Below are 19,169 nucleotides of genomic sequence, written 5' to 3' on the forward strand. Positions count from 1 at the left end.
CACATCCAAATTGGATTTGTCACATGCTTCGTGAACAACAGTCCTTTTCCAACAACGCGGAATTAAAGATGAGATCAAATAAAAATATTTAAATAGTGACACGAATAACAATGACATGGTAAAAATAACATGGTTATATATAGGGAGTAGAAAATAACATGGCTATATACAGGGAGTGCCAGAGTCGATGTGCAGGGGCACAAGGTATGTTTATATAGGTAGAGATAACGTGACTAGGCAACAGGACAGATAATATACTGTAGCAGCAGCGTATGTGGTTAGTGTGAAAGTGTGTGTGTGTGTGTGTGTGTGTGTGTGTGTGTGTGTGTGTGTGTGTGTGTGTGTGTGTGTGTGTGTGTGTGTGTGTGTGTGTGTGTGTGTGTGTGTGTGTGTGTGTGTGTGTGTGTGTGTGTGTGTGTGTGTGTGTGTGTGTGTGTGTGTGTGTGTGTGTGTGGAAGTGTGAAAGTGTGTGTGTGGTGATTTTATGTATGTGTGCGTGTGTTATGTGTGTGTATGTGTGTGTTGTGATGTCAGTGTAAGTATGTGTGAGTGTGTGGGTAGTGTCCAGTGTGTGTGTATAGAGTCAGTGCAAAAAAGTGAGTGCAAAAAGGGTCAATGCAGATAGTCCGGGTAGCCATTTGATTAGCTATTTAGCTAATCATGGCTTGGGGGTAGAAGCTGTTCAGGGTCCTGTTGGTTCCAGACTTGGTGCACTGGTACCGCTTGCTGTGCGGTCTTTGGACATTTTTAAACACAGATCTAGGATCAGCTTACCCTCCCCAAATCTGAAAAAATCAATAAAAACCATGAATGAGTAGCTGTGTCAAAACCCCCACCTGGTACTGTATGTATATATATTTCATTTTTAAATAATAAATCATTGTCGGGATAAAAAATGTTCAGTGTCAATTACTAAAAAGAGATGTGAAGTATGTGGCATGGGTGGCTGGAGTCTTTGGACATTTTTAAACACAGATCTAGGATCAGCTTACCCTCCCCAAATCCTAACCTTAACCATTAGGGTCATAACTGACTAGACACACTTCTGGGGGGGGGGGGGGCACTTCATCCTACTCTGACCCAAACCCTCCCAGCCCTCAACTCAGTGACCGGAGGTAACCATAGCAACCTGAGCCAGTCCCTGTCAGAGGCGCTGGCGACCCTAATGGCGACATTTATGGCATGTTGTCAATTATAGTTTGCAGCACAACCATTATAGACTGTCCCCTGCTCTCTCTCTCTCTCTCTCTCTCTCTCTCTCTCTCTCTCTCTCTCTCTCTCTCTCTCTCTCTCTCTCTCTCTCTCTCTCTCTCTCTCTCTCTCTCTCTCTCTCTCTCTCTCTCTCTCTCGGACAATGGGAGCGTTCAGAGCTGCATAGTCAGCCTCTGCTCTCACAGTGACAGCATGTAATATAATGTTAGCTAATGGTTCCATATGGTTTTGATGTCTCAGTTGGTTGGAGGTTGGATTATGAACTATGGTTTATGGGTTGGATTCCCTCTTGGGCCACATACATTATACTGAATTGGAGAACTGTGGTCACAAGTGTTAGTTCAATAATCATATGTTGCACTGATCCACTGTATACTGTAGCTCTGTAGCCTTCTATAGCAGAGACACATTCAGACATTATGAACATGCCTTATGACTTGGTCAGAATAGCAAGCGTGGTGGAGACAGTCATCTGTGTGTGTGTCTGTGTGTGTCTGTGTCTGTGTGTGTGTGTAAGTGTGTGCATATGTGAACATCTTTGCGGACAACGGACGCGTGTGCCTCTGTGTGTCTGGGTTGTTGCAGGAAAGGTATAAGGCATTATCAGTATTAGTGGAAGAGTCAGAGAGGGTGACATGACTGTCTGGTTAATAGGTAGACAGGGTCCTCTGGACAGGAGGGGGTGGAGGGAGGGAGGAGGGAGAGGTAGGAGGAGGAAGAGGTAGGAGAGAGGATATAGAGAGAGGGAGAAGGGGGCGATCCAAGGCGATATTTGACGTTTGTCCAGGTCCCCAGGACGTCAGGAGATGCCTTCGAAACGGGCCACTAGGGGCAACGGTGAGCGATATTACCATCAAGTAGGCTTGGGATTTGCTAGGGCGTTGTCGATGGGGATGGGGATGGCTGATTGGCGTAAGCCGCGAGCTCCGAAGGGTCACGCGTTCAATCCCAGTGCCAGGCACTCTTTTTTTCTTCTTTTTTAAAATGTCTCTATTCCAAACCTTAACCCTGACCTTAGTGGAAGGATCAGAGAGGCATGGCTTAGTGGGGGCGTTAATGTCCTTAACCCAACACTGAGTGACCTTGTCAAGAGATTAGAACTCTTGGTCTAATGGTTAAAAATACTATATGAGGTGTTGTTAATAACATCATTGGTGTAAACTATATACACTTCCTAGTGTTAAAAATACTATATGAGGTGTTATTGCATAACACTGAGGGCTCTATTTACGGCTAGCGTTAATGTATTGTTTAGTGTTGTGTTGTGTAGTGACTTTGCTGGCATGCATCCCACTTTTTTTTGGTTTTGCCCCACCAAAATGTACATGTTAAAATCACCACTGCCCAAACATACAATACAATTTATGGGAGCCTAGTATTTTTTAGTTGAGGAGAAGTGCGATGCCCCTAGTCTAATTGGAGTTGATGACAAGGCAAAGACCGTCAATAACCTACAAGACTTGAGACAAATGCATGCAGTATTAAGCCACGGAACGCCTTGATTGGCTAGTGAGTGGCCAAGCCCTCGTCACAACTTGTTTGTTCATCAAAGCCAGGCCCTTTCGCGGCACCGCCATTTATTGGACTCATAACAGCTGTGAAAACAGCAAATATATTTCGGACACATGCCTGGACCTATAGCGCTACCTATAGCGCTACCACTAGAGCTTAGATTTACCGTTGTGTTAGGTTTGTTAAAATAAAGCCCTGAAAGTGTTAATTCCCTAACACTGACAAAGTGTAACATAACTCAAAAGTGTGGACCAGTATAGATACTGGCCCAGTGTTAAATTTAACTCTTTCAGTGATTTAAAACTGGAGAATTTGCTGTGTACATATACTGTGGAAAAGCAAGGTATAGTCAGTCCCCAAGGTATAGCTAACGTTACGTGCATGATCTGTGTAGTAATATTATTCGAATCAGAAACCCATTTGCATTGCTAGTTATAGCCTAATGTTAGCTAGCTAACATTTAACCTAGTTTGTTAGCTTTAGCTACCTGTAGTTTCATACTACAGCTACATTATGACAATGTTTGTATTGGTAGTAGTATGAGTTGGGATTATTCCGGTTCATTGTTTAGCTAGCTAGCTAGGTGCTTAGCTACATGTCTAAACAAAAGTCTCCACTTCGGCCGGATTGTTACACAACCCATAAATTTAGACAAGCATCATCTAACAATTATCAAAATATTTATCAAATATTTTTATCTGGACACTTTCTGTGTTTGATGTTGCTAATATGCAAGTTACCACTTCACTGTACCGTTTACACCTTCTGTATCCTGTGCATGTGACAAATAAACTTAGATTTAATTTGATATAGTGTGTGTTTACCACATGTCCTGACATGTGAATCCTTAAAAAAATGGGTGGAGCTAATGCTTAAGAGGGTGTGAACGATGCTGAATGATTGTAGACAAAGAAGAGCTCTCCAGTAGGTGTACCAAAATATTCAAGGGCCATTTTTTCAAAAGTGGGGTTACAAGTTGATCAACTTTCAAAGCAGAATTACTTTCCCATTGTTCCTCATCTGCAGTGTATGATATATCAGTTTCTAGCTCTGAGGCTCTACTTTTATCCAATGTAAAAAACACAATTTCACCAAATCAAGGTGGTCGGTCACATATAGCCTACGGTGTGATGTGTACTATATAGGAAGACATTTAATAAAACTGTGATGTTTTAACTAGCAGGTTGACATTTATTGTCATGAGTCTTGTCCTGAAGTCAGATCTGAGTGATTTCCCTTAGATAGGCCAGCTGCAAAGGCAAAATTGGCTATTTTGTAAAAAGTAATGAAAACAAAATTAGGTTATTGATCTTATTTTAAGGTTAGGGTTGGGCATTAGGGTTAGCAGTGTGGTTAAGGTTAGGGTTACGGTTAGGGTTAGGTTTAAAATCTGATTTTATGACTTTGTGACTGTGCTAGCTGGTGATCCCTCTGCAGAGCTGCCTCAAGAGCAAGATTTATCACGAAACCTGCTCTTAACTACCTCTTTATATTATAATATTGGTATTAGACGTTAAGTTATGCGCGATGAGCAAATTAGGTAGCACCTCAAACGACGATATGATACATAGATAAAAAAACAGTATCCCTTAATCATTAGTTTGGTGTTTTATGTAAATAGTGTGCTATTTACATTACCATAGAGGTTCAGTGTCTCTCTGGTGGTACGTATAGGAACTGAAGGTAAACAACGCTAAAACAATGTCGAGACCTTGTCAGGGTCAAATGAACTCTATTTCCCAGCTAAAACAACATAACCCAGGAATAATGACTGTAGGGAATCTAAGGAGAATTAGTCCTATTGAATATCAAAGAGAACAGGCATCACGCACACAGGGATCTAAACTGGTTAATGAGGGGTTGGAGGTCCGGGGTGTGTACTCTCTGCTGAGAGGGTGGGTCACACACACCAGAGAGAGAGAGGGAGAGACACACACACACGACCCCCACCACCCACACACACCTCAGAGACTTAAACACACAGCCCCCCCCCCCCCCCCCCCCCAAGCCCCCCTGGCAGGGCCTGCCTTGTCTCTCCGTGCAGAGCCGTGTCGCTCCGCGTGGGCAGAGGTGCCAGGGAGATGCCAGGGCTTTGTGTGCCATACTGGATCAAGCTAACGTGGGTACGTAGCGAGGTTATTCCACCTCCCTCCTCTACCCCCCTGCCACCTACCCCCAACCATACTTCTAAAGGATGATTGAAGAATCAACAATACGTGCATTTTGATGCCATTGTACTGTACCCCCTCCTCCTCCCACCTTCACCCTTCCTGTCCTCACCTCCCTGTGCAGGCCGTATTGGCAATGCCCTCTGTGCCATCTGCAGTGCCCTCCGCCCCCTGGCCCTCCTCCACCTCCCACTCCTCCTACTCAGCGCTGGGTAGGCTTAACCATCTGTGTGCCAGTTTGTTCTCACAGTGAGGGTGGATAGAGGTGGGCCGAATGACTACAACAATACACAAATACATTGAGCGATACCTTCTTGTAGACCTGCATATACAGACATATACAGTATTTACAGAATAACATTCTCAAGCTCTTACATACGTGTACAAACTCAAACATGCATAAATAAATGATACTCTGTGTACAACCACTTAATAACAGATTACACATTTTAATCAAATGTACTGTATATACATTAGAATTATTATATCAAATTACAGCTAGCTAGTACTGTATAAACATTTGAATTTAATATCAATTTACAGCTAGCTAGTACTGTATAAACATTTGAATTTAATATCAATTTACAGCTAGCTAGTACTGTATAAACATTTGAATTGAATATCAATTTACAGCTAGCTAGTACTGTATAAACATTTGAATTGAATATCAATTTACAGCTAGCTAGTACTGTATAAACATTTGAATTGAATATCAATTTACAGCTAGCTAGTACTGTATAAACATTTGAATTGAATATCAATTTACAGCTAGCTAGTACTGTATGCCGTCTTGTTTCGTTGTCTTTTATGCATTGCCCAGAAAGCACATAGAACTACCTCAGCGAACTTTAAGCACAATGAGCAAATACTGAAATCTGATGTAAACAGGTTATGTAAGTGCGTGCAGGTTGTGGTGTAATTATCCCAGAGCTGGAGTCAGGCAGCAGTAAATGGTGGGTTTTAGACTGTAAAAGGTTTAGAGATGTTTCTCTACAGCTCAATGTGTGGCACAAGGCCAACTGGCTAGCATCCATTCCTTTCCCCTCTTCTCCAAATCCTGTACATCTGAGGGTACATCTTCTAGCCTGCTGTCCCCTCACCCGCCCCCTCACCCCTCCACCTTACCCCTCCACCCTTGGCGTCCCTCCAGTCCTCCTCTCTCTGATCAGGGCCCCAAAGCTCTGTCTGAACCCCTGAATCCCTGCCACCCCGTCACCATACCCCCATACCTCCATACCTCCATACCTCCATACCCCCATACCTCCATACCTCCATACCTCCATACCCCCATACCTCCATACCTCCATACCTCCATACCTCCATACCTCCATACCACCATACCTCCATACCACCATACCCCCATACCTCCATACCTCCATACCACCATACCTCCACACCACCATACCACCATACCTCCATACCTCCATACCTCCATACCACCATACCACCATACCCCCATACCTCCATACCTCCATACCACCATACCTCCACACCACCACACCTCCATACCACCATACCTCCATACCACCATACCTCCACACCACCACACCTCCATACCACTATACCTCCATACCTCCATACCTCCATACCACCATACCCCCATACCTCCATACCTCCATACCACCATACCTCCACACCACCACACCTCCACACCTCCATACCTCCATACCTCCATACCACCATACCTCCACACCACCACACCTCCATACCTCCACACCACCACACCACCATACCACCATACCTCCATACCACCATACCTCCATACCACCATACCCCCATACCTCCATACCACCACACCTCCATACCTCCATACCTCCATACCACCATACCTCCATACCTCCATACCACCATACCTCCACACCACCACACCTCCACACCTCCACACCACCACACCTCCATACCTCCATACCACCATACCTCCATACCACCATACCACCATACCACCATACCTCCATACCTCCATACCTCCATACCACCATACCACCATACCTCCATACCTCCATACCGCCATACCTCCATACCTCCATACCACCATACCACCATACCTCCATACCACCATACCTCCATACCACCATACCACCATACCACCATACCTCCATACCACCATACCTCCATACCACCATACCACCATACCACCATACCACCATACCTCCATACCTCCATACCACCATACCACCATACCTCCATACCACCATACCTCCATATCACCATACCTCCATACCACCATACCACCATACCACCATACCTCCATACCTCCATACCTCCATACCTCCATACCACCATACCTCCATACCACCATACCTCCATACCACCACACCTCCATACCACCACACCTCCATACCTCCAAGTCCTTACAATCCTAATCCATGACTCTGATGGTACGCAGACCCCTCTCTGCCAAGGCAGACTCCCTCCCCCAGTGGGACTGCTGGGACTTGGAGGCTCCACAGTACTGCTTCTACGAGCTCTAGGGACACCCAATCAGCCTGGAACCTAATGCCAAACTCCAACCACAGCCCCCTAGTGCCAACCTCAGCCCTCGAGGGGGAGGCAGAAGGGCTGGGCAGACAAAGAAAGGGGGGACCCCAGCCGGAGAGGAGAGGAAAAGGAGAAGAGGAGAGGAGGGTAGAGAAGAGGAGAAGAGAAAAGAGGAGACCTGTTCAGTATCTGACCTAGTCTCATGGCATCTTAGCTCAGCTCCCTCTCCCTCTCAGTGTGTCTCACCCACACACTGAGAGACACAACAGACCAACACTGCCACGGGGCTCACGTCTACAGCTTACCTGTACCAACACAGGTCCTATAGACAGTATATTATAGCATCAGAATCATTGTACCGTCCTACACATGGCCATGATCTAAACAAAAACGTGAATACATGTTTTCGAAGACTCCCCATCTCGAAGACTCCCCATCTCGAAGACTCCCCATCTCGAAGACTCCCCATCTCGAAGACTCCCATGCTGCCGTTTTTTATTTTAGAAATGAGATGATCTCTTTACTTAAAGAATATGGTTAAATGAAAAACAGTGAGTGAGTCATTGTTTGGAGAGACAGTAGCATCTTGAATCTAGTCTCCCAGTGCCTGGAGCTGTAGAGCTTGGTACACTACAGTCTCCTGTGCTGTTGTTTCCCCCAGATGGACTTTTCAAAACGCTCCTCCACAAAGCATACTGTAGAAAATCACATCAATACCGTGAGCAGCTTCTCTCTCCTATACTACTGACTGAATACACACACTTCTCACTCACTCACTCACTCACTCACTCACTCACTCACTCACTCACTCACTCACTCACTCACTCACTCACTCACACACTCACTCACTCACTCACACACTCACACACACACACACACACACACACACACACACACACACACACACACACACACACACACACACACACACACACACACACACACACACACACACACACACACACAGACCGCTCAACTGAAACACATCATTTGAAGGGGTTTGTGTGTGATGTGCAACACAAAAAAGCACAGATTTGGTTTTCTAAAGATGCTGTGAAACAACGTTGTCTTCCTGAGGAGAAGATGCCAAATCCCACTGGCTGGCTGAATAAAGTCACGGTGTGTATGTGTGTGTGCTGTAGATGTACAGATACATTGAGATGACGACTAATGGGCGTGCGGGGAAGTGTGTGTGTGCAGTGAATATGCGTTTGGCGGTTGAGTGAGGTGTGTATGTGTGGGAGTGTGTGTTTTATTCTTGACGTGGAGGGACAGACAAGGAGGTCATTACCTCCTGCCGAGCTTCATCACGTCTCTAATGGTGCAGAGAGATCTAAAACCTACACACTCATTCTTCTATCCTCCATCATCCCTCCTTTCCTGTATTCTTCCCTCTTTATTCCCACACACACACACACACACACACACACACACACACACACACACACACACACACACACACACACACACACACACACACACACACACACACACACACACACACACACACACACACACACACACACACACACACACACTCGGTACAAAAGCACTTTCCATCCGCTAAACAGCTCTTGTATTGCACAAGATGAAGTGTGCTGTTGTTTGACACTTGTTTGGTAGGGCAGACAGAGCACTTGAGACGGTGAAGTGCTATTCTATCAACCGTTTTCTCAGTCTGTTACATCAGTTGTGTCCGAATCCAATTTGACCCAGGTAAAAGCTTCCTGTACTCTGACTCAGTCTAACCTCTCAGACCAGGGAGGTGTGTGGCTCTATATCCACATGAAACAGGGCAGCTCTTTGGAACAGCAGTGTGAAAGTAGTCCTCTTCTCAAGGCTCTCCTCCTCTCCTCCTCAAGGATCTCCTCCTCTCCTCTACTCCTCTCCGCACCTCCTCAAGGCTCTCCTCCTCTCCTCTCCTCCTCAAGGCTCTCCTCCTCTCCTCTCCTCCTCAAGGCTCTCCTCCTCTCCTCTCCTCCTCAAGGCTCTCCTCCTCTCCTCTCCTTCTCTAGGCTCTCATCCTCTCCTCTCCTCCTCAAGGCTCTCCTCCTCTCCTCTCCTCTCCTTCTCAAGGCTCTCCTCCTCTCCTCTCCTCCTCAAGGCTCTCCTCCTCTCCTCTCCTCCTCAAGGCTCTCCTCCTCTCCTCTCCTTCTCAAGGCTCTCCTCCTCTCCTCTCCTCCTCAAGAATCTCCTCCTCTCCTCTCCTCCTCAAGGCTCCTCTCCTCCTCTCCTTTCCTCCTCAAGGCTCTCCTCCTCTCCTCTCCTCCTCAAGGCTCTCCTCCTCTCCTCTCCTTCTCTAGGCTCTCCTCCTCTCCTCCTCAAGGCTCTCCTCCTCTCCTCCTCAAGGCTCTCCTCCTCTCCTCTCCTCCTCTCCTCTCCTCCTCAAGGCTCCTCTCCTCTCCTCCTCAAGGCTCTCCTCCTCTCCTCTCCTCCTCAAGGCTCTCCTCCTCTCCTCTCCTCCTCAAGGCTCTTCTTCTCTCTCTTTTTCTCCTTCTCTTCTTCTCCTCCTCCTGTTAATGTCTTCTCTCCTCTCCTCCACCCAAGCTAGCCCCAATCAGCGTGTCCTCTAAAGGCTGTAGTGAAACGCCACTGTACATAATGAAGAGGTTTTTAATAAGGAGAAAGAAGGAGAAGCTATGTTGTTTGGTTCTGTCTTTGTGTGAGAAGTGAAGGGGGGGGGATACTGTAGGTAGGATGGATGTTGAGCTTGTTCTGTGTGTGTGTGTGTGTGTGTGTGTGTGTGTGTGTGTGTGTGTGTGTGTGTGTGTGTGTGTGTGTGTGTGTGTGTGTGTGTGTGTGTGTGTGTGTGTGTGTGTGTGTGTGTGTGTGTGTGTGTGTGTGTGTGTGTGTGTGTGTGTGTGTGTGTGTGTGTGCGCGCGTGTGTGCGTGTGTGCATGAGTGGGTCGCTGTCTATGTACATACACACATGCTTTGTCAATCATTTACCTTTTATTTATCCCCTTTCAGAAACATTCATTAACCCTTTGTTGACATGAGAGTCCTTTTCAGTCGCTGGCTGTATTGTTTTGCTGTGTCTGACACAAAGCACAGCTAGATTAATTATTTTTCAGTAGCTAAAGCTTAACAATAACTAACAGATATGAAAAATAGCTCTATTTATTATTGCAATAATGAACAATTTGAGGTGAATAAAAAGCAAACTAATTAGTAACAGGCTAGGAAATCACTCGCAATAGTATGTTTTGGTAATTCATTTTCTAGACTGGGGAGTCATCAAAAAAAAAAAAACTTCATTCAACATTTAAAGGGAAGTACAAAGTGTTGTTGCAGCTGGGTTACAGACAGTTGTGTTTGCTGTTTAACTGGGCTGGGAAGTTCTGATATTCTGTATCAGAATAGTGACAGAGAGCATAGAATTGTCATAGAGAGAACACATACTGTCTCCTAGTTTAGCCTACTGTTTATAGCCCAGTCAATTATAACATATAGAGGACTATTCAGCTGCAGAGTGGTATGTCTGGACATGTTGCTGCAAAGGGACTATCAGACAAATGGACAGAAAGACAGAGTGAGGAAGAGACATGCAGAGAGAGAGATGGGCAGAGAGAAAGTCGGGTGAGAAAGAGAGAGGGGAAGGAGAAAGAGAGAGGAATTGGTGGGAGAGACAGAGAGAGAGCAAGAGAGAACGATCTTATCACCCGTCATCCTCCTCTTTCCCCACTGACATTCAGGCTTCCTCTGTTGCCTAGGTGTCTGTATGGGCAGGGATAGCAGAGGCCACATCCTATTAGATCAGTATCCTTAGTGTTATGACTGACTTCAGAGGGTTGTGTGGTGATGTCTGCTGTCTGTGTGTCTATCTGCCTGTCTGTCTGTCTGTCTGTCAGGCCTGTGTCTGGTTAGTATGTGTGTGCATACACCCACTATGGGCTCTCCTGGCAGAGAGAGATAGCAGGCTATCTTAATGGTTTCTCTCCACTGCCACTCAACCTTCTGAGAGCCACGTCCTCCAGTACTCCTGTGTGTCTGATAAACCCACTTCACAGGACTGTCACTGTCTGTCCCTCACTGCCCAGCCCTGAGCTCTGGGTCTGCTCTGAGTTCTTATACAGGATGAGGAGAAGAAGGAGGGAGAGGAAGGAGAGAGGGAGAGGAGAGGAGGGAGAGATGGAGGGAAAGATGTCTGAGGTCTCAGGTATTGACACCAGCGCTGACGCAGGGACAAGGAGAGAGGGAGGGAGGAGGCAGGAAGCGAGGGTGTTTTTCTGTCATGGTCACATCAAATCAACATGTATTGGTCACGTGCATAGTTGAGCAGATGTTATAGTAGGTGCAGCGAAATGCCTGCGTTACTAGCTCCGAACAGCGCAGGAAGCAAATGTCAAACTAAATAATCATCAAATAATAGTACAAAAACAATCATCAAAACTAGAAGCAAGAAATCATGGGTGACAGGACGAATCCACTTAAAAACACAAATAACACTTTATCAGTGATCCAAAAGCAATATATGATACGCGTATGTAACACACGGGATATGAACCGGGGTCTCCCACGGTGTCACGGGAACAACCAACGTATTAGACCAAGAGGAAATTCCCACTTGGACCAGGGCAGACACTGGTTTTTAAGTTTACAGGCAGGGCTACGTCATCACGTGACCATGAGTAACCGATTTATATTCGCTACATGTACAGTATATTAGAATGAGCTACACTATGTATATAAAAGTGCTACACTATGTATATAAAAGTATGTGGACACCCCTTCAAATTAGTTGATTCAGCTATTTCAGCCACACACGTTGCTGACAGCTGTATAAAATCGAGCACACCGCCATGCATTCTCCATAGACAAACATTGGCAGTAGAATGGCCCGTACTGAAGAGCTCAGTGACTTTCAACGTGGCACCGTCATAGGATGCACCTTTCCAAAAGTCAGTTAGTCAAATTTCTGCCCTGCTAGAGCTGCCCCGGTCAACTGTAAGTGCTGTTATTGTGAAGTGGATACGTCTAGGGGCAACAACGGCTCAGCCGCGAAGTGGTAGGCCACACAAGCTCACAGAATGGGACCGCTGAGTGCTTTAGCGAGTAGCGTGTAAAAAATGCCTGTCCTCGGTTGCAACACTCACTACCGAGTTCCAAACTGCCTCTGGAAGCAATGTCAGCACAAGAACTCTTCGTCGGGAGTTTCATGAAATGGGCTTCAATGGACGAGCAGCCGCACACAAGCCTAAGATCACCATGCACAATGCCAAGGGTCAGCTGGAGTGGTGTACTCTGGAGCAGTGGAAATGCATTCTCTGGAGTAATGAATCACACTTCACCATCTGGCAGGCCGACGGACAATGCATAGTGCCAACTCTAAAGTTTGGTGGAGGAGGAATAATTGTTTGGGGCTGTTTTTCATGGTTCGGCTAGGCCTCTTAGTTCCAGTGAAGGGAAATCGTAACGCTACAGCATAAAATGACATTCTAGACAATTCTGTGCTTCCAACTTTGTGGCAACAGCTTGGGGAAGGCCCTTTCCTGTTTCAGCATGACAATTCCCCCGTGCTCAAAGTGAGGTCCATACAGAAATGTTTTGTCGAGATCTGTGTGGAAGAATTTGACTGGCCTGTGCAAAGCCCTGACCTCAACCCCATCGAACACCTTTGGGATTAATTGGAATGCTGACTGCGAGCCAGGCCTAATCGCCAGAAGAGTGGAGAGGCTGTTATAGCAGCAAAGGAGGGACCAACTCTGTAATAATGCCCATGATTTTGGAATGAGATGTTCGAAGAGCAGGTGTCCACATCGTTTGGTCATGTAATGTATGTAAATAATACAGTACATGAATACACAGTGTGAAAAACAGTATAAAAGAAACAGTCTAGGGTTTAATATCTCTATATACAGTGGGCTCCAACATTATTGACACCCTCAATAAGGATCAGCAACAATGACTGCACCAAACAAATCATTCAAACACTGAGCCATATTGTATCCCCCAAACAATTGGGAAATCCCATTCCCCGCTTGTCAGATCTAGACTCTGTGTACACAGGGCAGCATTCTCTAAGGTGCTGTTTTGTTAAACATCATCCGTGCAATGACCTCCACCCTAGTCTCCCTCCCTCATTTCTCCTTCTATTCCCCAGATTGAGTAGAGAGGGACATGGAGGGCAGGGGGGAGGGTCAGACTGCTCGTTCTAATGGCCCTGATGTGTGTGTGTGTGTATTTTTGTTGTTGTGTGTGTGTGTGTGTGTGTGTGTGTGTGTGTGTGTGTGTGTGTGTGTGTGTGTGTGTGTGTGTGTGTGTGTGTGTGTGTGTGTGTGTGTGTGTGTGTGTGTGTGTGTGTGTGTGTGTGTGTGTGTGTGTGTGTGTGTGTAATATTGAGGAAGGGGAATGTTTACTGCCTGTCTCCTGCAGACCCTGTGATCTCTGGGCCTCTAATGCACTACAGCTGTGAGGGTCGACGACACCGGGTCTCTGATGAACGGCTTCATTGTAATGGACCTTGTGTGTGTGTGTGTGTGTGTGTGTGTGTGTGTGTGTGTGTGTGTGTGTGTGTGTGTGTGTGTGTGTGTGTGTGTGTGTGTGTGTGTGTGTGTGTGTGTGTGTGTGTGTGTGTGTGTGTGTGTGTGTGTTACACATAACTCCTCACCTCTCCTGGTCTACGCACTGAAAACATAATTAATTTTAGGTCACGGCTATACCTCAATAAGGTTAAGGACTCAACTTCTGTATTTTACACTACTGTATTTTACGTTACTGTATTTTACGTTACTGTATTTTACGTTACTGTATTTTCCTAGCGCTGTACATAATCAAAGCAGCATTCTGCTTTTTTCTAACACCTTTTGTTTCACCTCAGATAAATTCACTCTTCTTTTTTTTTCGTTCTCTACCATGCTGCTGTTTTCTTTTTCTTCCCCTTTTTACCTTTCATAGAACAATACCTCCTCCATCTCTCTCGGTCTCGTTCCCTACTGCAGCCTTGACGTGAAGGTTCTCTAAATAGTTTAACGAGGAACAATGGCTACCTAAGAGTAGCTAGTTAAAAAGATACTGAGTTTCTGCTTTCTTCTCTCATTGTCAAATGACATCCTTGTAGTCGTATTCAAATACGCTTTTCAAGACGATTCCACACACTTACATGCACACGTACTCACAAACAAGCAGCGGTGCAAAGTACTTAAGTAAAAATACTTTCAAGTAATACTTAAGTTGTGTTTTGAGGTATCTGTACTCTACTTCACTATTTACGCTGAACAACAATATAAACGCAACATGCAACAATTTCAAAGATTTTACTGAGTTACATTTCATATATGGAAATCAGTCAATTTAAATACATTTCTTAGGCCCTAATCTATGGATTTCACTTGACTGGGAATACAGATATGCACCTATGGTCACAGATACATTCAAAAAAAGGTACATGTGTGGATCCGAAAACCAGTCAGTATCTGGTGTGACCACCATTTGCCTCATGCAGCGCGACACGTCTCCTTCGCATAGAGTTGATCAGGCTGTTGATTGTGGCCTGTGGAATGTTGTCTCACTCCTCTCCAATGGCGGTGCGAAGTTGCTGGATATTGGCGGGAACTAGAACATGCTGTCGTACACGTCGATCCAGAGCATCCCAAACATGCTCAATGGTTGACATGTCTGGTGAGTATGCAGGCCATGGAAGAACTGGGGCATTTTCAGTTTCCACGAATTGTGTACAGATCCTTGTGACATGGGGCCGTGCATTATCATGCTGAAACATGAGGTGATGGCGGCGGATGAATGGCAAATTGCCATCAATAAAATTAAATTGTGTTCGTTGCCGTAGTTTATACCTGCCCATACTATAACCCCACCATCACCATGGGGCACTCTGTACACAATGTTGACATCAGCAAACCGCACAACGCCATACACACTGTCTGCCATCTGCCCGGTACAGTTGAAATCCGGATTAATCCGTGAAGAGCACAAATCTCCAGCCTGCCAGTTGCCATCGAACGTGAGCATTTGCCCTCTGAAGTCGGTTACGACACCAAACTGCAGTCAGGACGCCAAACTGCAGTCAGGTCAAGACCCTGGTAAGGACGTCAAGCACGCAGGTGAGCTTCCCTGAGACGGTTTCTGACAGTTTGTACAGAAATTCTCCTGTTGTGCAAACCCACAGTTTCATCAGCTGTCTGGGTGGCTGGTCTCAGACAATCCCGCAGGTGAAGAAGCCGGATGTGGAGGTCCTGGGCTGGCATGGTTACACGTGGTCTGCGTTGTGTGACTGGTTGGACGTACTTTCAAATTCTATAAAACAACATTGGAGGTGGCTTATGGTAGAGAAATGAACATTCAATCATATGGCAACAGCTCTGGTGGACATTCCTGCAGGCAATGCCAATTGCACGCTCCTTCAAAACTTGAGACATCTGTGGAATTGTGTTGTGTGACACAACTGCACATTTTAGAGTGGCCTTTTATTGTCCCCAGCACAAGGTGCACCTATGTAATGAGCATGCTGTTTAATCAGCTTCTTGCTATGCCACACCTGTCGGGTGGATTAATTATCTTGGCAAAGGAGAAATGCTCACATCCCTGTTTGTTAACTAATTAATGCGCAACATTTTAGAAACAAGCTTTTTTTTGCATATGGAGCATTTCTGGGATCTTTTATTTCATGAGACCAACACTTTACGTGTTGTGTTTATATTTTAGTTCAGCGTATGTTTTTTGACTACTTTTACTTTTACTTCACTACATTCCTTAAAAACTTCTACTTGGTCACAATCCCGGATCCGGGAGCATCCTCATCAGTAAAAAAGCTGACTAGCATAGCCTAGCATAGCGCCACAAGTAAATACTAGCATATAAATATCATGAAATCACAAGTCCAAGACACCAAATGAAAGATACACATCTTGTGAATCCAGCCATCATTTCCGATTTTTAAAATGTTTTACAGCGAAAACACAATATGTATTTCTATTAGCTAACCACGATAGCAAAAGACTCAAACGCATATTTTCACCATTTTTTTACCGCATAGGTAGCTATCACAAATTCGACCAAATAAAGATATAATTAGTCACTAACCAAGAAACAACTTCATCAGATGACAGTCTTATAACAGATTTATTGTATAGCATATGTTTTGTTCGAAAAATTTGCATATTTCAGGTATAAATCATAGTTTTACATTGCAGCTACAATCACAAATATCACCAAAGCAGCTAGAATAACTACAGAGAGCAACGTGAAATACTTAAATACTCATCATAAAACATTTATGAAAAATACATGGTGTACAGCAAATGAAAGACAAACATCTTGTGAATCCAGCCAATATTTCAGATTTTTTAAGTGTTTTACAGCGAAAACACAATATAGCATTATATTAGCTTACTACAATAGCCAACCACACAACCGCATTCATTCACCGCAAAGATAGCGACAGCGAAAAAAACAGCAAAAGATATACATTTATTCACTAACCTTGACAAACTTCATCAGATGACAGTCCTATAACATCATATTACACAATACATATTTGTTTTGTTCGATCACCTAATCTAATCAAATAACTCATCATAAACTTTACTAAAAAATACATGTTGTACAGCAAATGAAAGATTCACTAGTGTCACGTTCCTGACCTGTTTTCTGTTGTTTTGTATGTGTTTATTCGGTCAGGGCGTGAGTTGGGGTGGGCATTCTATGTTATGTGTATCTATGTTGGTTAATGGGTTACCTGATATGGTTCTCAATTAGAGGCAGGTGGTTTACGTTTCCTCTGATTGAGAACCATATTAAGGTAGGTTGTTTCACATTGTTTGTTGTGGGTGGTTGTCTTCCGTGTCTGTGTCTGTTTGCACCACACGGGACTGTTTCGTTTGTTCGTTCGGTTTTTGTGTAGTCTATTTTCCTGTTCGTGCGTTCTTCGTGTTATGTAAGTTCGTTTGTTCAGGTCTGTTGACTCCGTTTATTATTTTGTAAATTCTCAAGTGTTTTTCGTGTTCGTCTTTATTCTTTAACCTTTTGTCAATAGGGGGAGCTGTTAGCATTATTTTTTTTTTTACATTTCCAAATTAAACTGCCTCGTACTCAATTCTTGATCGTACAATATGCATATTATTGTTATTATTGGATAGAAAACAGTCTATAGTTTCTATAGGAGTTGAAATTTTGTCTCTGAGTGGTACAGAACAATTTCTACAGCACTTTTCATGACAGGGTTCAGATTTCAGAAATTTTTACCTCTGATCTGGGGTCTGTTTATAAGGCCACAGTGAATGCTATGAAGAAACCGACACTACCTACGTCTTCCTCTGGGTGTCTGTACGTCATCACGTTTTCAATGAAGTCTATGGGACGTTCACAGCCATTATAAATGACAAAAATGTACAGAGACCCCTCTTTCTCAACGTGCGCCTCAAGCGTGAAGGCCATCGGACCTGCCTCGTTCCAAATCGTTTTCTAACCAGCAGTATTTCTCCGGTCATGTTTTCAGTCGTTATAGTTGTTAAAAACATCATAATGTAGTGAATTTTAACCGTTTTATATCAATTTATATCCGTTTAGTGCGATTTTGAGGAATTTCTTTGTCGTGCACTCTGAAAGTTTGGACACGCTTTAGGGTGTCGGTCGTTGGTGATGGACATTTCGAAGGACAGAGGACATCTATCGACCAAAAGACGTTTATAACATAGAAAGGATACATTGCCCAAGAATATGATGGAAGATCAGCTCAAAGTAAGCAATATTTAATATGATAAACCGTGTTTCTGTCGAAATATTTTAAACGCATACATCGCCATTTTGTTTGGTATAGCTTCACTTGGCCAACCCTGTATTGAAAAGTAAGGATAATTTTAAAAATGTAAATCAGCGGTTGCATTAAGAACTAATTTGTCTTTCGATTCCTGTCAACCCTGTATTTTTTAGTCAAGTATATGATTAGCTTTTAATTAAACTAGATCACTCTGATAGATGACGTCAGACATATTGAGGCTTGATTTCCTAGTATTTTCATTGTGTAACCACGGTTTTGTATGGCTAAATATGCACCTTTTCGAACAAACTGTATATGTATGTTGTAAAATGATGTTACAGGAGTGTCATCGGAAGAATTCTGAGAAGGTTAGTGAAAAAATTAATATCTTTTGGCGGTGATTACGTTATAGCGCTCTTTGCCTGGAATCGATGCTCTGGTAACGTTTTCACATGTGGTATGCTAACTTATCGATTTATTGTGTTTTCGCTGTAAAACGCTTAGAAAATCTGAAATATTGTCTGGAATCACAAGATCTGGGTCTTTCCATTGCTATGCTTTGTCTATTCTTATGAAATGTTTTATGATGAGTAAATTGGTCATACACGTTGCTCTATCTAGTAATTCTAGTGGATTTGTGATGGTCGGTGCAATTGTAAACTGTGATTTCTACCTGAAATATGCACTTTTTTCTAACAAAAACTATCCTATACCATGAATATGTTATCAGACTGTCATCTGATGGTTTTTTTTATAGGTTATTGGCTATCAATATCTTAGTTGAGCCGAATTGGTGATAGCACCTGAAGGAGTAAGAAACTGATGGAGTTAGAATAGTGGTGTATTTTGCTAACGTGTTTAGCTAATAGATTTACATATTTTGTCTTCCCTGTAAAACATTTAAAAAATCTGAAATGGTGGCTTTATTCACAAGATCTGTATCTTTCATCTGGTGTCTTGGACTTGTGATTTAATGATATTTAGATGCTACTATCTACTTCTGAAGCTATGCTATCTATGCTAATCAGTGTGTGGGGGGTGGGGGGTGCTCCCGGATCCGGGTTTCTGAGGCAGTAAAAGTTAAT

The sequence above is a fragment of the Salvelinus alpinus genome, chromosome 37, assembly GCF_045679555.1.
Source record: "Salvelinus alpinus chromosome 37, SLU_Salpinus.1, whole genome shotgun sequence".
In the NCBI taxonomy this organism is placed as follows: Eukaryota; Metazoa; Chordata; class Actinopteri; order Salmoniformes; family Salmonidae; genus Salvelinus; species Salvelinus alpinus.